At 36.1% G+C, this 22,099-nt stretch overlaps 1 protein-coding gene and 1 long non-coding RNA gene across 9 annotated transcripts in view; one reads left to right on the top strand and one right to left on the bottom strand.

Moving 5' to 3' along the window:
• The window catches only part of SOX5 (SRY-box transcription factor 5), a 993,423-nt gene that overhangs the window by 445,592 nt on the left and 525,732 nt on the right, over positions 1 to 22,099 (top strand). The window lies entirely within an intron of this gene.
• Positions 2,360 to 22,099, bottom strand: part of LOC309609911 — a 76,538-nt gene continuing 56,798 nt past the window's right edge. For 2 of the 8 annotated variants that reach the window (XR_014233639.1, XR_014233640.1), the window contains one exon: positions 2,360 to 21,395. This is a non-coding gene — a long non-coding RNA (uncharacterized lncRNA). The remainder of the gene's footprint in view (positions 21,396 to 22,099) is intronic. The other 6 variants (XR_014233641.1, XR_014233642.1, XR_014233643.1 and 3 more) reach the window with 6 other exon arrangements.

Raw genomic sequence — 22,099 nt, 5'->3', positions numbered from 1 at the left:
CTGTTTTCAAGTAGTCATAATGCAGCCTGGTGCTGCTATGTATCTGAGCTGGAGTTAGAAGATTTTTTAAAGCAAGAATAAATGTGAAGGAAAATTGATAATATAAAAATTGGTTACTTACAATGAAAGTGCTGTTTAAAGTCATACTGTCAGAGTAAGATGTTTGAGGCAACTATTTGTAGTAGCAATATAATAAAACTTTCGAAGTAAAGATTCATTTTGATTGAGTAAAATGTTATTGTAATATTAAACCTACAGGTTTCAAATATGAAACACTGGAAATAGGAACAAGAGAATAGAGATAAATGCCCTGTGAGGCAGAGAAAACTTAAAATATTGCTAGCTCAAAGAGCTTTACCGTGTTCAAGTAAAAATAATGTTAATGTAGACCATATAATGAATCCAATGTCAATAGAACATTATATTGCCTGAGCAAACAGTGCTATTACTTCCCTCCCTATAACACCTTGCTGGCTTATGGAACTGCTACTGCTCTGAGAAGGGTAACATTTAAGTAGGAAAATAGCCTATTTCTTTGTACAGGCTTCAACAGCAGTAGAGGATAGTACTCTGTTAAATAAGATGCATTTTGCAAATGCAGTGTGTCAAAAAAGCATGTTTGATAATCACTTTCTATCATAAAAGCTGTGTAAAATATAGAACAAATGTGTATGCTATTTGTGTAAACGTGATTGTCTTATTTTGTAATGGCCATCAGTAATGAGATTTTAAACTTTTAATTTTTTTTTTTAATGTTAGAAAGATACCTGTAGAACAGATAATAGCTAACTTGTTGACAGAAGTGAAGGATACAGTGTGTGTGATATAGTACAATAAATGACATATAACATCATTCAGGTAATGAGAAGTTCTACAAGTTTTGCTTGATTATTGAAAAGAAAACCACAGTTTTCAGTGATTAACATTCTTTGATGACGGTAATGATGATGCATGAATTGGATGAGAAGATAGGAAACAAGAAGATAAAAGGGTGGAAAATCTATAATTAACAAAAACCATACACAAACAATAATTAGTGTAAGTGAAATATATTTCTGCAGAATAAAAATGGAACGAAATGAACAATGAAAATCGTAGACAATTAGGGTGGATGCAGCTTGGATCATAGAAATGGTGAAAGGCAAAAGATAATGTAATACAACTTGTACAGAGAAACAATGGAAATCTGTTCAAAAACTCTTTTAAAAGGCCTCCCCCTCACACATAATGTATCCTATTCTGCCTTTTCATTAGCATGTTTTCTTTAATGTTTTTAACTTAAATGATGCCTGAGGAAAATAAACACTTGGCTTGATTTTAAAACTTTATTTGTAGCTCTGCTACATCATATTTTGAATAAGCCTATATGTTATATGGATTTACTTAAACATTCACTGGGCTTTGCTTTTGAGTGGCCTGCTGGTCCAAACTGCCTGATATTTGAATGTTACCATAGTGATGAGTAGTGGACACTGTCATCTTTCTCTTTTTAATTAAGGAACAGAGGCAGGTAATGCTGATCTCTCAGTGACCCTCTTTAAGCTGGCATCAACACATTGATTGTTTCAATTCTTTTCTCTCCCCTGCAATCTTAGCTTTGTCCTTTCTTCATATCAAGGTCTTCATCCTCTTAGGTTAAAGATGCAGGAATTCCTTTTAAACCCTTCCTTTGGGAGCTTTATCTTAGAAGGAATAAAACACACTTCCACTGAACACCAATGAAACACTAATGCATTTTTTTTCTCAACAAGAAACCCTGGCCTTTTCCACTTTAAAATTCAGTAATGTGTGAGTGGTAGTTTGTTAAAATTCTGTAGAACCGACGAAGGCCATAAATGTTTCCACTTCTACAACTTTTTTGAGAAAGCAAAACGCCCCTTCCTATTTAGTGTATTTACCAACAAAGTATATTTGGAAGGTTTAAATGGTGTTATCAATGCAATCATTCCTCCTTAGGCTATAATCTCCTAAACTTCACTTATACCAAGGTACGTGCATTGCACTGTTTTAGATATTTTTTGTTTTGTTTTTTTCCCAGATAAGAAGAGTTGATGTCCCAAAGTTGCTCGCAGTTTGTTTGTATATGAGGCAAGCAGTAATGAGTATTTTAACTCAGTCATAACATGCTCTGGTGGAAGAAACAATATTTGCCTGGAGCGATTAGAGGAGATTAATAGGTACCCAGTAGTTAGAGATTCAGGCATGGTACAGAGGAATAGCATACATATAAAAGGCTTGCCCTAACCAATTTTCATTCCTTCTACTTAGGATTGTTAATGTTAACTCAATACTTGTATGGTTCTTCATTATCTCTCCTCAATTTTGTGGCAATTTTGTCTCATTTGATTTTTGTATTACATTTCATTGATGTTGGAGACTAGCTAATCAAATTTATTATCCCTTTTAGGGTATCTCTAATTTCTTTTATGCATGTTAAATAACATGGATTCCAATGCATTTTTCTTTTTATTTTGAACCCTTTTGACTTTACTTGTCTTTGTAATCTTTCGGCAAATACATTTTCATGAATTATTTCACATTTTACATTGCATCTAGAGGCCATTATGTACTTCTGAATATCTTCCCAATAGAATAGATGGTCTGTAAGTATGCACAATCGCATTTATTTACACAGTTTTCAAATAGTAACTAAAGGAGGTACTTCTTTTTTTCAAATCAACTTTATTGAAGCTCAATTTATATTCAATTAACTGTACCCATTTATAGTATATGATTCAATAAATTTTGACAGATGTATATACCCATGAAATCACGATCACAGCCAAGTTACAGAGCATTTCCATCCTCCAAAATTTGCTGATGACCCTTCGTAGTCAGTTTCTTCCTTTACCTCTGGCCCCAGACAACCGTTCATCTGCTTTCTCTCGATGTTTGCCTTTCCTGGAATTTCAAATAAATGGAATCATACAGCATGTACTCTTTTGTGTCTGGCCTTTTACCTAGCATGTTTTTGAGATTCAACACATTATTGTATGTGTCAATAGTTTATTCCTTTTTATTGTGGATTTCATTATTTGGATTATATCACATTTTGTTTATCCCTTCATCTGATGATGAACATTGGGGTTTGTTTTTTTATTTCATTTTTTAGTAATTCTGAATAAAAATGCTGTATATGTTTGTGTGCAAGTTTTTGTCTGACATATATTTCGTTTCTCTTGGGCAATTACATAGGAATGGAATGCTCAGTCATATAATTAGCATATATATATAAAAAACAGGCAGTGTTCCAAAGTAGATGTGACATTTTTATACTTCCAACAGCAATATGTGAGTGTTCCGGTTACTCCACATCTTCACCAACACTCAGCATTGTCAATCTTTTAAATTGTAGTTATTTAAATATGTATAAAGTGGTCTCTCATTGTGCTTTTAATTTATATTCCCCTAATGCCTAGTGAAGTTGATTGTCTTTTTGTGAGCTAATTGGTCATTCATATATCTTTTTGATGAAAAAGTCTGTTCAAATACTTTGCCCATTTTTATTTTTTTAAATTAAAAAGTATATATATATTTATTTAATTTATTTATTTTGGCCGCGCCGGGTCTTAGTTGCGGCGCACGGGATCTTTTTTTAGTTGGGGCACGCGGGCTTCTTAGTTGCGTCAGGCATGCGTCATCTAGTTCCCTGACCAGGGTTGGAACCCGGGCCCCGTGCATCGGGAGTGCGGAGTCTTACCAGGGAAGTCCCACTTTGCCCATTTTTAAGTTGGATTGTTTGTTTAATTATTCGCTTGTAAGAGGTTTTATGTTTTTCTGGATACAAGTTGTTTGTCGGATACTTGTATTGCAAATACAATCTCCCATGTTTTGCTTGTCTTTTGTTTTTTAAACATTGTCTTTTTAAGTGCAAATATTTGATTTTTTATAAAATCTCATTTTTACCAGTTTTTTTCTTTTATAGTTTATACTTTTTATCTCTTATTTGAGAAATTGTTGCCTATCCCAAGGGCAAAGGTTTGCTCCTGCTCCTTTTAACACTTTTAAGATTAAGAAGTAAGTAGTAGTACGGTGGACTAATCTTTTTTCTGACTGATGGAGGATATTCTCAACTAATAAGGAAAAGAATGAAACATGATTTCCTAAATTGTGAAAAAAGGGAGGTGCTTCTTGAATTGTTTATGATTGTAGTAAAGCTTCTTTCTTCCTTTTTGTCTTGGGGCAAAACTTATTCTGAATGCTTTTCCTAGGAGGACATTCTCTTTAATTTACATACTCTGAATATAGTAACATTAAATGATCAAGTCATTGATGAGAAAAATCACGGTAAAGGATACTTTTATCCTTTAAAGTGAGGAAATATTTGAGGAAATAGTTCATATTCTTTATGTGCAAATTGAAATTATATGAAATTGTATTATATTTTACCAAGTCTTTAGTTTACTGCTTACAGATTTGTTATGGTTTCATCTAAATATTTTAAAAAGCAAAATGGGATTAAATCATTTACTTATTTTTTTTCCAACAAGGGCTGATAGTATAAACTCTAAATAAGTGTGCTTTAGGGGTGAGTTCGTCTTTGACATGGTGAATAAAGTAACATAGAGGCATTGAGATGAATTTATCAGCTACCAACAATGTAACCGATGTTATGAGAAGGGCCAAACTAATGGCTGCCTTCACTCTGCAGTGAATAATAGACAGTGTCTCTTTTTCTTGGTAGTAAACCATTCTAAAGTTAGTGATCAGAACAACTCAAAATAATAAGTCACATCTGACTGGACTATGTATGGCTTGAGTGAAATAATAGCAATCTGAGATTTTACTTATTGATGATCAAGGCCCCCACTTCTATGGCTATTCTGGAATAAAGCAATTGTACCTAAAACCCAACTGTTACGTTGGGACATACTGTTGTCTCAAGATAAGCCAGTGCTCTGAATTAATCTGCATTCATCTACAAAGAGCTCTTTTGGTGGAGACATTTCTGAAAGGGTCCTGCTCCTGGCACTGCTTACTGGTTTATGTTGATGGTGTATTAGAATGGTAGATATTGCATCATCTTGAGCTATGTGTTAACAATTGTTTGCAGTGACAGTGTATCAGGAGTAATGATGATGACATCAGTAAGTATGCTCTATGTATCTTACATACTATGTTGTTTAAATTTTCTTTAAAAATCATTACTTTAGTGGAACTTTTTCAGAGTCTTCTTAAATTAAATCTATAAAGTCTCTGGATTGTATGATCTCCTAAATATGTGCATTTGGTTTCCCAGAAGTTATCTTTAGAATATAAAAGTATCCTTTACAGTGAGCAAATTTTTTCTTGGCCTTTGGATCAATAAAATCTGTAGATGATGTTTCCTACTGCTTAGAATAAATAATCAGTTGAACCTAACAGTGGTCATTTCAGTATAGAATTTGTGAATTCACTGTATTGTGATAATCTTTGCTAGTTTCTCTATTTCTCAACACATTGGTTTTCCAATTTTGGTATTAATGTACATTCAGTAAACTTTCTTGTGTGTATGTTCACAATGAACCTACCAAAAACACAGATAAAATTTTATTCACTATTTCTATTAGGATGCATGTGAAATTATAACATTTAAAAAATAAAGAGATTCAAAATTTGGTTGCAAGATAGAGACTCAGAACTTTTTTGTACCCTCTTTACTTTTTCTGGAAAAACAATACTTGCAACAGTTTTATTCCTTCCAGCTTTAAACCTCCAAGACTTTCCTTAATGATTTTTTCTCATCAGAAGACACATATGCTGGCTATGAAAGAAAACACTGGCATTCTTTTTCCGGAAGAAGATAATGTTAATGAGCTTCGATAAGATCATAACTCCACTACATCTTGCACATAGTTTTTTTATCCCATATTTGAGAAATACTACTTAAATCATCATTCACAGCATAACTTTGATGCAGAAGATTGGCTTGTTCCTATGATGTTATATAAAGTTCCATGCACAATTCTTTCATAAGTCAGGCTATTTTACAATGCTTTTATACTTTATTCTTTATAGTTCAAGTGAGAATTAAGATAATGACATTGAAGGAAAAATTATTATTGAAGATTTTTGAGTTCCTAAAAACCAAGAAGGCTGAATAATTTATAAAATGTAAAGCAAAGATATTAGCATTTTCTCAACAAAAAAAAACCCCACATAGCTGCTTAGATAACATCAACAATTTACTCTTAATGCTTCTTTATTTATTCCTTGTATATGAACCTCTTATACAACTTATAACAGTTAGAGGCCTACTTTAATTTGCTTTGCAATTTGAACTTGGCAATAGCAGTGTGTATCTATTATGGATCCTTGGAGAAGCCTCTTGGGTTCAACCCAAGACTGTTCTCTCTCCTTCACATCCTCACCCTTCCTATGTTAGCCAGGCCTATTAGTCAGGGATTTCATTTTACCACCTCAAAACTGCTAAGGCAACCTTGTCATTGTAATTTTCACGCCCTTTCTTTTTCTTTGTTCTATATGTCAGTGAAATCTTCTCTCCACAGTCTTCTGTCATAGGTTAATAGCTTGGAACAAAGTTCAATTAGAGTTTCCAGCATAATAAAACAAATGCACAGATGAAAAAATTAGTAGCCACTGCCCTTCCCTGTACTTTATTCAAGGGCTCTTTGTTGAATTTTGCCCATCGGTAAAACTGAATTAGTGGATTTGCTGGGATATTATCAAATGTGTGTATACCCATAGATTTTGGAGACTTTAATGCAACTGTGTTCTAGATGTCTGTCCTGGTGACATTGGAGTGCCCTAGAAATGTTCTTGATGTAAATTTTATTCTCTCAATGGTGTGGTATTTAAGCATATTGTTAAATCCAAAAGCTCTAAATAATGTATGGAAATTTAACATCTGAACATTATCTTAACATCTTTAAGCTTTTTGAAAGGATTATTGGTTCATTTCCATATACTGCATCCAGTCAATTAAAATCACCTTTGCTAACAGGTTAAAGTCATGGGTCATTGTACTTATTCTCCTCATGCTGCTGTCTGCTCAAGGTGATTTGGAAATTATGTGGCAGAGAAATTTTCCAAAGAAATAAATGGTACTAGTGCAAATTTACTAGCTGGATTATTTGAGAAGAAATATATTGACACCATTGAACATTATCAACAATTCCACCTCCATCTTCCTCCTCCTGTACTCAATGAGCTGTTAAAAGACACAATTTGTTGAACCATGTAGCTAACAAGAAATAAATAACATGCAGCAGGTGCTACATGGGAAGGCACTGAGTGTTATTGTACTAACTGTGCCTGACTAATTCTAGCCAAAACAACAATTCTGTATTCAGTAAAGGAGAAGAACAGATAATTTAATGGAGATTTGGAGCCTAGTTGTTTGTAGTGTCGGGGTTATGCTTGGAAAATAGAACCAAGTGAGAGACATGGCAGGAGGAAATCCTTGGCTGCAGAGACCTTATACTCAACTCACAAGAATCCAGTTCGATGGAAGATAATGGTATGCAGATGATTTAAAACATTGGATAATCCAGGTTTTTTGCTGTACGTTTTTTAGAAGAACTATGGGATTATTTTGGCATGGATCTACCCTCTACATCATACTTCTTTTAAATTGATGTTAAAAGTAATTTTCGTTCCCTAAGCATGTCATACCGATTTATACTAAAGGAAGGTGAGGAGCACAGCATAGTAAAGGGGAAGAAAGCCAGAAGTAATGTTTGCCATTCATAATCTGCAGAAGGAATAGAGATTTTGAATGATATAGGTATTTGTTTTATCTCTTGTACCAATGAGTTGATGTATATTGTTTTGATCATTCATTTACTCAATAATTACTAATTACTATTTATTACACTTAGCATCTACTGTATGTCAGGAACTGTGGAGAGAGCAAAACAAAAGACAAATGAGGTCCTGCTTCTGTAGTGACTGTATTCTATTGGGGGAAGTAGACAATTATTAAGTTAAAAAGGGTAATTACAGATTGAAATGAGTGTGAATTATGAAGGAAATAAAGAGGATGCAGACACTTGGAGAGAGCTTCTATAGGAGGTTTTCCTTTGAGAGTTGAGCTGAAGGATGGGAACGGGTCAGAAATTGCAGGAATTGTAGAGGAAGATTTTCCTGGACAAGGAACAGCAAGGGAGATGTCTTGGAGAGGAGCAAAATATTGCCAAGTTCAAGAAGCAGGAAAGAAGCTGGTGTAGTTAGAGCATCATAGCTGGTGTGGAGTGTAATTTTAGAAGATAAAATTGGAGAAGTAGGCAAGAGCCAGGCCTCTTAGGCAGTGACTCAAAGCTTAGTTTTCATTCTGAGAGTAATAGATCCTACTGAAGGATTTTAAGAAGGGAGTGACTTAAGCTAATTGATTTCTTTGAAAAAGATCACTGGGCTATCTGTGGAAAAGGGGTCGGAGAGAGGAAGAGTAGAATGGAAGGATTCCTTGGGAGGTTATTGCAATAGAATTGATAAATTTTAGACTAGGATGGTGATTGCAGAGGTGAAGAAAAATATGGGGGTTAATGCATACTGCGGAGGTTAAACTGACTTGACTTGCTAATAAACAGGATGAAAAAGGAAAAAAGGTCAGTACTGACTCCATATTTTTGGACTGGGCTCTGGGTAAATGCAGATGACATTTAGTGAGAGGGGGAAAGCTGGGAAAGTCCAGATTTGAAAAAATCAAGAGTTCTGGGAGCTTTATTTGGATTTATTAAATGTGCAAAGACAATTCTATATTGAAGCAGAGATATCAAATAGGTTAGTTATATAAGAGTCCAGAGATTGGAGGAAAGTTCTGGGTTAGAGATATAAATTTGTTCCTCATCAGCATATAAAAATGGCATCTAATGCCATTGGCTTTGATGGGATCACCTGAAGAGAGTGTAGATAAAGAAGAGGTCCCAGTACCTAGATTGAGGTACTCAACTTTTCAAGACTGAGTAATGGAATGAGACTGAGAAAGAAAGAGCCAGGGACGTAGGAGGAAGCCAGGAGAGGAGAAAGTGACAATGGTGTCAACGCTGCTGACTCTGGAAAACTGTGGTGATTTTTAACTTTGAAAAGAACCATTTCCATGCAATGGTGGGGAATGGGAGCAGATTGGAGTAAGTAGATTTAAGAATTAGGTGGGGGACTTCCCTGGTGGTGCAGTGGTTAAGAATCTGCCTGCCAATGCAGGGGACACGGGTTCGAGCCCTGGTCTGGGAAGATCCCACGTGCCGTGGAGCAACTAAGCCAGTGCGCCACAGCTACTGAGCCTGAGGTCTAGAGCCCATGAGCCACAACTACTGAGCCTGCACTCTAGAGCCCGTGAGCCACAACTAGTGAGCCCTCGTGCCACAACTACTGAAGCCACATGGCTAGAGCCTGTGCTCCGCAACAAGAGAAGCCTCTGCAAGAAGAAGCCCGTGCACCGCAACGAAGAGTAGCCCCCGCTCGCCACAGCTAGAGAAAGCCCATGCGCAGCAATGAAGACCCAATGCAGCCAAAAATAAAAAATAAAATAAATAAATAAATAAAAAAGAATGAGGTGGGTGGTTTGGAAGGGGACACCTTGAGTTTAGAATTGTTATTCAAAAATTTGAGCTGTGAATGGGGAGGCTGACAAAAGGATAATAGTGGGAGATACAGAGTTCAAGCGAAGTTTTATTTGTTTATTTTTTAAGATGGGAAATGCCAGAATATGTTTGATATTCTAATACCCACAGTCCAATGAAAAGGGAGAGATTGTAGATGCAGGAAATGGGAGCAAGAACTGAAGTAGAGAAGTATTTTAAAAGAACTGTGAGATTCTAAGTTCCTGCATAAGAACTGCATTTGTGCATCTGCATTACACTTAATCTGACATAATATCATTATCATCATAGAATAGTAGGGTTGGAATGTACCTTTAGAGCTCATCATAAGCAAATTTCTCATTTTACAACTAACCAAATGAAGGTTTCAATAAAAAGGTGAGACTTACACCTTGTCTCACAGCTAATTGATGAATCAGGGAGTGTCCATTTAGCACTATTTGTTGATACAGGGGGTGTGTAGGGAGGAGAAAGCCACTTCCTACTTGATGTCATAACCAGTGCATTTGCATCTATGAGACCACCTAGTACTTCGTAAGCAAATCACTAGGTAGGCTCATGTTGAGAGGTAGTTAATTTTAGTATAAGGCACCTTATGTCACTCAGTCTTCTCTTCACACCTGAAGCACTCATTCCCTCAGCTGCTGGAATTGCTGGCATCCAGGAATTCTCAGCTGACTCACTTTCTGAGACTTGCTTCACCTGAAGAGAGCTACTTTGCCCCATGTCCCACCCGCTTCCTGTGGGCACCCTGCATCCAGTGATTGGTTGATGAAGTACTATAAAGGTTCAGCTCCTTCATCCCAATTTAGAAAAACTCTGAATGGCCACCAAAGACTCCTGTAGGAACTTCTGAGGCTTTTATTTGGATTATATTACAGTTTAGCTCCTCTCTGTGACCAATCCTATTGCCTCCCAGGTTGTTGATCCCAAGAGTACACCAAGTAATCTTCCTGCTTGAAAGTTTTCATCTCAGGATCTGCTTCCTCAAGGATCCTGACCTACAAAAGCCACAAAGGATATGACCAATAATTAAAACTCCAATACAACGATCTTGGGGTTAATCAGATGCAGCTTAGATATTTTAAAAAGTCACAACTGTTACATAGATTATTTTAGAAAAGGAAATGACTGAAGTCAGACTCTATGTCAGGGTTATGTTGGTGGAGAATTAACTCCATTTGGAATAAGACCCTAACTAGAGATTGGAAATTTGTGGGTATCAGGTTTGGCCTAATGGAGAAATAGAAGATAAAAATTTTAGAAATTATCAGAGCCTCAGCTATGAATTCTATGTTCAGAAATGATTCCAGGATTAATAAATAGCCTTTTGGTTGAGCATGAAACATGCTGAAACACAGTGAACAAGAAAACTGTACTTTGTGCAGGGCACATAGATACCCAAGGCTAACATAAGTCTGAGCATATGAACACATAGCTAATTCCAGAACTTTCCTTCTGGTGGCGATATGGCTCCTGGTTATTACTACTCTTGGTCAATGTGAGCTCAGGAGTTGGACAAACCTGCCTCTTTAGGGAGAGGGATGTAACAGAGAAAGGCTGGAGAAGGTGAAAGCTGAAAGTTCAAGACAACCATATACATTTATGGGAAGAAAATTTGCCTTACTAAAGGAAATTGTTTTTGTTCTCACATTTCTAGATTCCTTCTGATATCTAAGAATATTTAGTTTATCAAGGGAGTAGTAGCATTCAAATCCATTTTTTGTAAGCACTGTGGCCATTTCTTAAAACCTTCCCCTGTTAATAAGTCCTGAAATTTACAGGGTAGAGCCCATTGGGGGATAAATGAATTCAGTAAAAGGGTCAAATTAATGCCAATGTCTCAAACAATTGAAAACTCTGTGTCTGTGTGTGTGTGTGTGTGTGTGTGTGCGTGTGCATGTGTGTGTATGGTAGTATCATAACTTAAATATTTCCAAAGCAGTCTTACCTCTGCAAAATTATAAGACTAAAAATAGAACACTGCCATTGGAAACCCCAAGAGCAGGATATTTGTAACATAGGACTCTTGCTGAAAAGTACTAATGTGGTTGTTAATAGATCTAAGTGGCTAATAAGGAGATGAGCACTAACATCTTTTTAGTTACGCCCTACCTGTAACCAATTTTGTTAGTAAGAAAGGTCTCATGATGATTTACAAAATTCACTGGCCACTACCTACTTCCAATAATTATCACAACATTCCAGTGACTAAAGTTGTTGAAAAGAAAATAAGGAAATTGGTGAAAATGGAAACAGAAGTTAATAGATATGGCATAGAATATTGTAGATTTTTAGAACTCAGTAAATGCTCCAAACTTCTCTGAGAATGCTCCAAACTTCTCTAAAAATAACAGTGAGAATAGTTGAGTGGAATAAAAATAAGTTCAAAAGTTTAAACATCATTGAGTGGGAGATGGATTAGAAAGTGGACTTTAGATTAAAAAAAAAAAGACAAGGCATCATGGGATGAGATTTTTAAAGATTATACTATAATCTTTAAAAATTTTTCATTATATTATAATGAAAGTTATTCCAGCTTATTCTTGGACAGCTTATTCCAAGACATACATCAAATGAGAGTGTGATAGTAGTGTATATCATGAAGTTGAAACATTTGGGTACTAATCATATAAATGAAGGAGGATTGTTCACATGGAACCTAATTCATTTTGGACTTGTTTTACTACTGGTTTAACTGCCTAAAAGATAACAGTAGTTCTGGGACAACTGAATATTCACATGCAAAAGAATGAATTTGACCCTTAACTGACACCATAAAGGAAAACTGACTCCAAATTAATCAAAGACTTAAATATAAGAGCTCAAAAACTATAAAACTACTAGAAGAAAACATAGGGGTAAATCTTTATGAGAATGAGTTGGGCAGTGGTGCTTTAGATATGACACCAAAAGCACAAGCTACAAAAGAAAAAATAGATAAATTGGATTTCATCAAAATTAAGAACTTTTGTGCATTGAAGGGTATTTCAAGAGAATGAAAACAAAATCCAAAGAATGGGAGAAAATATTGATAAATCATATATGATAACAGCCTAGTATCTAGAATATATAAAGAATTCTTGCAACTCTACAACATAAAGACAAACAACTCAATTTAAAAATGGGCAAAGGACTTTAATAAACATTTCACCAAAGAATATATACATATGTCCAACAAGTGTGTGAAAAAACTGCTCAACATCATAAGGCATTAGGGAAATGCAAGTCAAAACAATGAGGGACTTCCCTGGGGACCCAGTGGTTAAGATTGTGTGCTCCCAATGCAGCGGGCCCAGGTTTGATCCCTGGTCAGGGAACTAGACCCCACATTTTTGATAGTACAAAAATATTGGAATCAAAGGGAGTCCAAGCAGAAGAAAAGGAAGAAGCATCAGGAATCACCTGTCAGGAAAACTAAAATCTAGACTTCCTTTAAGTTTGAAAAACAAAACAAAAAAAACTAAGGGAGAGGACAAGTAGGCAAAGAAACTTCCCCAACATTGTATAGGTGAGAAAGGAAGAGATCAACTACTTGGGGAAGATGATGTTATATTAACAGAGTTAAGAAAGAAAACTATTCAAATTCTGTTTCATTTAAGTATAAAATACAGTAATTGATAGAATTTTTCCCTTTCTCCTGCTTTTTTGGAAGCCTATTTTTTCCCTGGAATAATCAAGGAAGTCTCTCTGTCTCTCTGTAGTGTGTGTGTGTGTGTGTGTGTGTGTGTGTGTGTGTGTGTTGAGGCTGTAAATGATGAAGAATTAAAAGAGGATTTATCATGCACAGCCTTTACATTCAAGACTATCATCACCAATCATTCCAGAAGGGAGACTGTACTTATAAATGATTTTCTTGGGGAAACAAAGGAAAGGAGGAAGTAGCCAAGATAATTTTGAAGAAGTATAGATTTGGAAATTACTTTCTGTAAAATCTCATTACCTATTGTAAAGCCAAAAAATTTAGACAGTGTGGAATTGGCATTAAGTCTGTCATATAGACCAGAGAGGGAAGAATTGAGAGTCCAGAAACAGTTAAATTCATATATGAAAGCACGGTACTTGACAGTGGTAGCATTAAAAATCGGTAGGGAAAGTATGGGCTCTTCAGTATATGGTGCTAGGACAATTGGTTATCCATATGGAAAAAAGTAAATTTAGATCCTAGTGACAGAATAAATTCCAGGTGGCTTTAAAATCTGAAAGTAAAAAGCAAAACTTAAAAAATTCTACAGTCAAAAATAGTATTTTTATGACCTCAGGTTAAGGAAGGATTTCATAAAGGAAAAGATTAGTAAATTTGGCCTCAGTAAAATTGCATTTTCTATACATCAAAAGAGACCATTAAAAAAAACAAAAACAAAAAAACAGAAAAACAAGACACTGACAAGGGGAGCTATTGGAAAACCTATAGCCACCAAAGGATAAACATTTAGAACTTTAGCAGTAGGAAAAAGGCAAACAACCTATATTAAAATGAGTAAAGGAAATAAACAGGCAGTTTACAGAAGAAATAATATAAATGTCAAATAAAATGATCTACAACTTTACTAGTTGTGATAGAAATTCAAATTAAAATAATATACCATTTCAATCCCATCAGATTGCCAAAAAATGAATGACAATACCAATGTCGGTGTGGGTAAAGAGCAATGGGAGCTCTCCTACAATTTTAGTGGCAGTGGTAATTGGTGTAGTCACTATGGAGAGCAATTTATCAATATGCAATTGGACGGAAACGAACAATCAAAATACTTTCAAAAGACAAAAAATAAATTATAGGGTTTATTCATACAACAGTTAAAAGGAATGAATTAGGATAAGTATCAATATAGATAAATATGAAAATATATTCTTTCAAAATAATGAATCCTTTATGGACAAAATGGAGAAAGGTTGCTTTGAAAGCGCTGACTTTGGGGCTTCCCTGGTGGCACAGTGGTTGAGAATCTGCCTGCCAATGCAGGAGACACGGGTTCGAGCCCTGATCTGGGAAGATCCCACATGCCGCGGAGCAACTAGGCCCGTGAGCCACAACTACTGAGCCTGTGCGTCTGGCCTGTGCTCCGCAACAAGAGAGGCCGCGATAGTGAGAGACCCGGGCACCGCGATGAAGAGCGGCCCCCGCTCGCCGCAACTGGAGAAAGCCCTCGCGCAGAAACGGGGACCCAACACAGCCATAAATAAATAAATTAATTAATTAGAATACACTTTAAAAAAAAGAAAAGAAACTGTTGATTTTGGAACACACAGTTCATTGACATTTTAACTGGTTGGATAACCCTAACTGCAAAGTATTGATTAGTGGATTGGGTTAGGTGTTATATCCATCAGCATTTTTGATAATTAACAAACCACCTAAAAACTCAGTGTCTTAAAACAGCTACCATTTTATTTAGCTCATGATTTGGTGGGTTGGCCAGGATGGTTGAGACTACTTGGATGGTTGGGGCCTCTTTCCATGCGGTCTTTTATCTTCTAGGACGGGGGTCCCCAACCCCTGGGCCACGGACCGGTACCAGTCTGTGGCCTGTTAGGAACCGGGCCGCACAGCAGGAGGTGAGTGGCGGCCGAGCTAGCGAAGCTTCATCTGTATTTACAGCTGCTCCTCATCGCTCGCATTACCACCTGCACTCCGCCTCCTGTCAGATCAGCTGTGGCATTAGATTCTCAAGGGGGAAGAACCCTGCTGTGAATTGCGCATGTGAGGGATCTAGGTTGCGCTTATGAGAATCTAAAGCCTGATGATCTGAGGGGGAGCTGAGGCAGTATTGCTAGCGCTGGGGAGCGGATGCAAATACAGGTTATCATTAGCAGAGATGTTTGACTGCACAGAGACCATAATAAATCAATTATACGCAAACTCGTATCAAAACCCTATCAGTGAGTGGCAAGTGAAAACAAGCTCGGGGCTCACACTGATTCTGCATTATGGTGAGTTGTATAATTATTTCATTATATATTACAATGTAATAATAATAGAAATAAAGTGCACAGTAAATGTAATGTGCTTGAATCACCCCGAAACCATCCGTCTCCCCCCCACCCCCTGGCCGGTCCATGGAAAAATTGTCTTCCATGAAACCGGTGCCTGGTGCCAGAAAAGTTTGGGGACCGCTCTTCTAGGAGATTAGCACAGGCTTTACGTGCCAATCTCTGGGTTCTAAAGACCAGCAAGAGAGGACATGTCCCAAAGAACAAGTGTGTTCTTGGACCACAGCTAACGTGCGGTGCTCGAAAGCACGTAACATGGCGAAGCCCAGACTTAGGGCTGGAGAAATAGACTCCACCTCTTAAGGAAGAGCTTTCTTTTTTTTTTTTTTAACATCTTTATTGGAGTATAATTGCTTTATAATGTTGTGTTAGTTTCTGCTGTATAACAAAATGAATCAGCTATACGTATACATATACCAAGGAAGAGCTTTAAAGGTACATTGCAAAAGGGTATTTGTACAGGTATGGGAAGAATTTGTGGACATTTTTGCAATCTATTACAGGTGTCTTTATATAGGTATCTGAACTTGGTCTATGAAACTTTTTTATCAGTTACTTGGATAATGATCCTTAACTTAGGGCCAGCTCAAGATGCAGCTTTTAGTAGAATAGCTTTACCCCCATTTTTTATGCAGGACCATTACTTCTGACAACTTTCTGCCAGAAGAGACTGTGGGCTTTCTGGACCTGACCATCTCCCAGACCATCTCTGGAGTGGGATTTACTGGTGAAGCAGCCTACTTCAGGGGCTGCTGCGTAGTTCAGCCTCTACAGGTTAGGACAGACATAACTTCTCAGGACTGGATAAGAAATATAATCTTTTGCTTCCCTGGTAATGTAGAGGCCCTATTTGTGAGGAGAGAGTTCCCCTTGGTGGGATCTTTAAAGTAGATCCAATAAGATAATTGAAAAAAAAAAAATTAGCAGCATTTGGCTCAGGTCTGGAAAGTAAATAAGTCCTTCTTTAGAGATTTATTCTTCTCCAGGATAACAAAGAGGGAAAATAATGAATCAGAGAAATTCAGCCACATCCACTTTCCTGTACCTGAGAACTTTCTTCAGGAATAGAGATGGGATGAAGACCCAGGCCCTTGAGGTCCAATGGGCTTCCCTTCTTCTTTGGCGCCAACATTCTAGGTGGACTCTGGTTGAAAGTATGTAGCGGTAACCAGCTAAGCAATAACCAAATTAGCTTCTAACTGTGATAAAAGATATTGGGTGGGGTGGGGTGAGGGCAGAGGGTGGAGAGAGCAGACCAGAAAGAGATGTGCCAGAACCTTAATAGTTACCATCCGCTTGGAAGCTAAGTAATGGATCATCAATATTTTCTTCTTTGTGTTTTCTGAAGTTTTCAATAGCTGTAATGAGCACATATTATGTTAAAAATCAGGGGGGAAAGAAACTTTCATAGAGCTAGGATTTAAACCCAGGCCACAAACTGTACATTATTCACATTTATACCTCATACCTACTTTAATCCTATATAGATATGGTGGACTCCCTAAATGTTTATTGAACGCATGTTAAAATTTTAGGGAGTTCAGGGGCTTCCCTTGTGGTGCAGTGGTTAAGAATCCGCCTGCCAATGCAGGGGATACGGGTTCGAGCCCTGGTCCAGGAAGATCCCACATGCTGCGGAGCAACTATGCCCATTTGCCCCAACTACCGAGCCTGTGCTCTAGAGCCCGTGAGCCACAGCTATTGAGCCTGCGCGCCACAACTACTGAAGACTATGTGCCTAGAGCTCGTGCTCTGCAACAAGAGAAGCCACTGCAATGAGAAGCCCGCACACTGCAAAGAAGAGTAGCCCCCGCTCGCCACAACTAGAGAAAGCCCGCACACAGCAATGAAGACCCAATGCAGCCAAAAATAAATAAAAATAAAATAAATAAATTTATTAAAAAAAATTATAGGGAGTTCAATTTGGCTCACCGTGATAAAGAATTTTCTAGCATGTAAACTGGTTCCAAAATGAAGCCCTCTGTCAAGTGGTAATCTCCAATCCCTGAAAGCATCCACACAAAAGCTGGAGTAAATAAGCAATATTTTGGAAAGAGTTAATAGCCTGATTGCAGATTTTAGGGACAGCATCACGGGGGAGCTTGCATTAAATGGATGAGTAGAATTTCAGCAGATGAAAAGAGAGAGAGGGTAAGTAGAAATGAAAGAATAGTTGGTAAAAAGAAATGATTAGATAACTGCAAAAGCCCCCACCTCACAAGGATTTTAATATGTCACAGATTGAATGATTGGATTCTTTTGAAGAAAAATACTACATTTTCAATATTAGCATGGATTTTCTAGGTCTTATAGTAAGTAATTTCTGCCATGTGCCTCTATCTCACCCCATTATGTGACTGTCTTATTAAAATTTATTATAAAATAGCATTCCCTATTCACTTTATACTGCTTCTTCTTTTGGGAATATCTAATTTTTATTTTTCACTTTTAGAAACTTCTCTAATTTCAAATTTTCCCATAGTTTTAACCAGTAAAACACCACTGATACAGTGTATGATGAAAATATATCAATTTTGATACGATGTAGAATTATACTTCATTCATATTCTATATTCTCTTTATTGTGTGTCAGTTTAAATACAAGGCTTGTGATGTTGAAAAACATCAATACTTAGTGGGTATTCCTCTCAGAAGTCAAGCATCTCTGAAACACTGATTTCTTGTCAGGCAATGTCACAAAACAAGTTCATTTTTTGAACTGGTGAACAAAGAACCAAACTTAAGAATGCACTTGGTCTTTGTTCTTCCAAAGTTGTGTTCTGAATGACAATTAAAAGAAAGAAAGTCAAGAAAATATAGCAGCAGAACTCTTGCTCTCTGGAATGTTTTTCTGGTTCTTCCATAAGGTGTCGACAGTTCTCTGTCAACTTGCAGGCTTGAAAAACAAAAAGCAGTCTTGTTTGTCAGGTGTTCTGCAGCATCCCTCCCCCAATTCTCCCAAGTGCACAGAGCTCTGGTTCAGATGTTTCAGTGTTATGTAATTTATTCTGTTTCTAAATGTCATTTCCTCACTATCTCATGATCTGCTTTCAGATTGGATGCCTACAGCACACCGCCAATTACCCTGAAAACGCTTACGGCACAGATCTTGCTCTAGCTTACATTGACAATGCGTGGGTAAAACCAAGGTGTTAACAAGAGTAATGAAATTTTTATAGTAAAATATGCATGTATTTTGGATATATTTTAATCCAAATATTTTGATTTATCCAAATATTTGTCCAGTATTTTAATATATTATTTTCATTGAGGGAACTTCTTGACCATACAGTTATTTTCTTACTGTTTGTATTTTCTTTATAGAGACTCATACTAATACATAATTTTATCGTTTCACTTACTGGTATTATATACGTCTCTTTGAGCTCCTGGAGTGATTCAGTCAGTGGTCTTTGACCCAACAGTAAGAGAGAAGTATTCTTCGTGGTCACATAAAAATGTAGTGAATGTGAGTTTATGCTTCCCTTTCGTTAGCCAACTACCATTCATTCCGAAATGAGGTAAATGATTACTTTCACTGAGTTGAAAGTTAAGGATTTGGAAAGGGCACTTGGAAACTATACATTTGCTGTTCCCTTTAAAATCAAGATCTAAGTAAATGAAAAGTGGTGAAAAAAGATTTTAACAAGGCTTTTAATAAAAGTACATTTTAAAAAATGAGGTGATCTCCATTTTCTGGGGATTTCAAGGTATTTTTCAATCACATATTATGATTCTGTTAAACATCTAAAATATTTAATCATTAAATGTGTATTTTGAGCATACCTATTTTTCACCCTTAAATTATTCTACCTGGTCTTATGTATCAATTACTTTCATTGGAAGAAAAACTACGTATATACTTTCCATTTTCTATATAATAGAGGTGGTTTAATAACTGCAAAAAAGCCATTAGAACTACCTTATGTTTATTATACCAAGAGCTTGTGGAGAGCCAACTAACTTTCCAGAAATGAAGAAGGAAAAATAGTATCTGAGAATCCCCATTTTCAAAACACATCTTTCATTTACTTTATTCAGGTCTCATCTTAAAGAATTCCTTATAGGAATCTCTATGGCAATCTGGTGTTTAGACCAGAGGGGAAAGCACATAAGGCATGGCATTTTACCAGTCTTTCTGCTCTTTGTCATATGCTGTTTGGTTATCACCTAGAGGGTACTTCTGTGCCTCAATTTCCCACATTTATCAAAGATGACAATATAGCTCTGGAATATATACATTTTCTATTTGGTTAAATTTTTTCTATGTGTGAATATTATAAAGTATGTATAGTCCTATATAAATGCCTAATATTCATGTATACATACAGACCTAAGGCTTAGCCTTTAGAATGTTAGGACATTAAAATATTCATGCCAGTTTTTCCAATATATCAATTTATGGGACTGGATCTGGCAAAGCTATCATTTGTAATGACGACTGGAATGCAGATGGATTTTAGTGACTGTATATAGAAACTGGGGGGAGGGAGTAGCAATCGTTCTTTGTTTTTTAGGATGAAGCAGAAAAATCTGCTCTTTCCTATATATGGAGGAATTTGTTAGAAGCAAGAACTAAAATAAGGACTTACCGATCAGCTAGAAATTACATTTCTTTTATCTTCCCACTTCACTAATATTTTTACCCTCTGAAAGTGTATGGATATTTTTACAGAGATATATTACTGACTTTTGGATGAACACCAGTATTTTTCATTTGCAACGAGGAGTATATTACTGGTGTTATCTAAATACTCTTTAACGAGTCATCAGCAATTTTATTATAGTCATCTCAGGCATAAAAGCCGAAAATTAAACATTTCGTTCCATTCTTAAGTAAATTGGCAATGATTCTCAACCATAGGACACAGCATTTCTATGGGGCGTGATGTGATTCGGAAGGCTGGATGAGGAAGGCACTTTTAAAAGTACTTCTATTTTAAATATATGTTCCTAAATACGATTTACTGCCATAATGGGCCACTGTTGCCAATAGGATTGTATAATGTTTCTCAAGTGTGTTGAGATGGAAAAGTTTGCAAATGACTGATTTAGGGGACAGGATGATGTTTTATCATTGTAAGACTCGATAACCATATTCAAGAGGAAACATCAAATCATATCAAATAGTAGTGATTAGAGGGTAGGTAGATAGAAGGAAGACTGAAATTAGTCTTTAATAAGTCACTCAAAATATCTTCATTAACATTAGATTGCCAAATTATTCACTTACATTCAAGTAATCAAATCCATGCATGTGTTTCCTCTTGGTACTTCTCCTGTTCACCAACTAGTATTTTATCATCTTTTCGTGATTCAGCAGCTACGTGTGGAAAGGTTTTGTAGTTCAATGTCTATGCAAACTTCATTAAGGTAGCTTTTAGTAGCAGAAATTGTGATACTATACTGTTCTTACATAAATGAAAAAATTATTACATTATATAAATTAAAACAATAGACAATTGCTATGAAAGATTATTCAGAGCTTCTAATTACAAAGAATAGGGGGAAGTCCATCTTCAAAATGAACCCTTTTCCCCTAAAATCCACATTTACCATGAGATTAATGTTGAAAATATGTAAAATCTACATGTTTTTGATTCAGTAGCCCTGTGTTGATACATTCTTGATTTTTTTTTAAAGATGAGATTTATGGAAAGGGGTATCTATACTTTCAGTGTTTCTAAAATATAAGGGCAGAGATTCTTATCCATTACTTACAACTTTCCTGGGGTATGTAAGTTTCTCCTGTTGCTTTTTGGGCCGTTTCTGAGATAATCAGTAGAGACTCACTAGTTGGAACAGTGGTGAGGACTGAAGAACCCTGTCTCTCTTCTTCGTTACACTGAGACCCTGTTAGTTCTGTTAGTAGGAGAGGGAAACAAGAGTTGCTTTTATTTTTGCCTGTTGTTCAAATAAATGGATGCTGTGAATATTTAGAGCAGTCTATTTTTAAATACTAGCTCTTTTCAGTATTTTAAAAGGAAGATTTCCAGTGGGGGGGTGGTATTTAAGAATCATCTCCTAGAAAAGAGGAATGTGATTTTTTCCACATATTCGAAACATATTATCTATAGTAATAAATTAAATGATCTCAGAATTTATAATTGGAGATCACATCTTAACTTGAAGTACATTGCTCCCCAGTATATTACATTCATAATTCCTAATCAGAGTATTTGCTCTCTGCTGAAATAAAAAGCACATAGTCTGCTATTTTAATCATTTTATCAAAGATACAATAAATTCATCCTCCCCACATAGACCTTCACACCCTGGTAACCAAGTAAATTTGCCTGACACTTGTAGGCAAAGCACCCGATTGGTTTTACCCATACACTTTAATAAACACACAAGGTAAAAATAGAAACAAGAGAAGATGAGTAATAAAGATAAGAGATGTTTACTGCTTCATGTTACTCTTTTATATATATGTGCAGGGTGGGTGTTGCAATGAAAACATATCATCTCTCTTTGGAACTTTGTCAATATAGCCTTTTGTCTGATTAACTGATTTCACTCATAAAATATGATTAAAATTTTAATAATTTATGGAACAATAATTA

Source organism: Balaenoptera borealis, assembly GCF_965194805.1.
Source record: "Balaenoptera borealis genome assembly, chromosome: 13".
Lineage (NCBI taxonomy): Eukaryota > Metazoa > Chordata > Mammalia > Artiodactyla > Balaenopteridae > Balaenoptera > Balaenoptera borealis.
The sequence above is the reverse complement of the archived record's forward strand: the minus strand, read 5'-3'. Positions and strand labels throughout refer to the sequence as shown.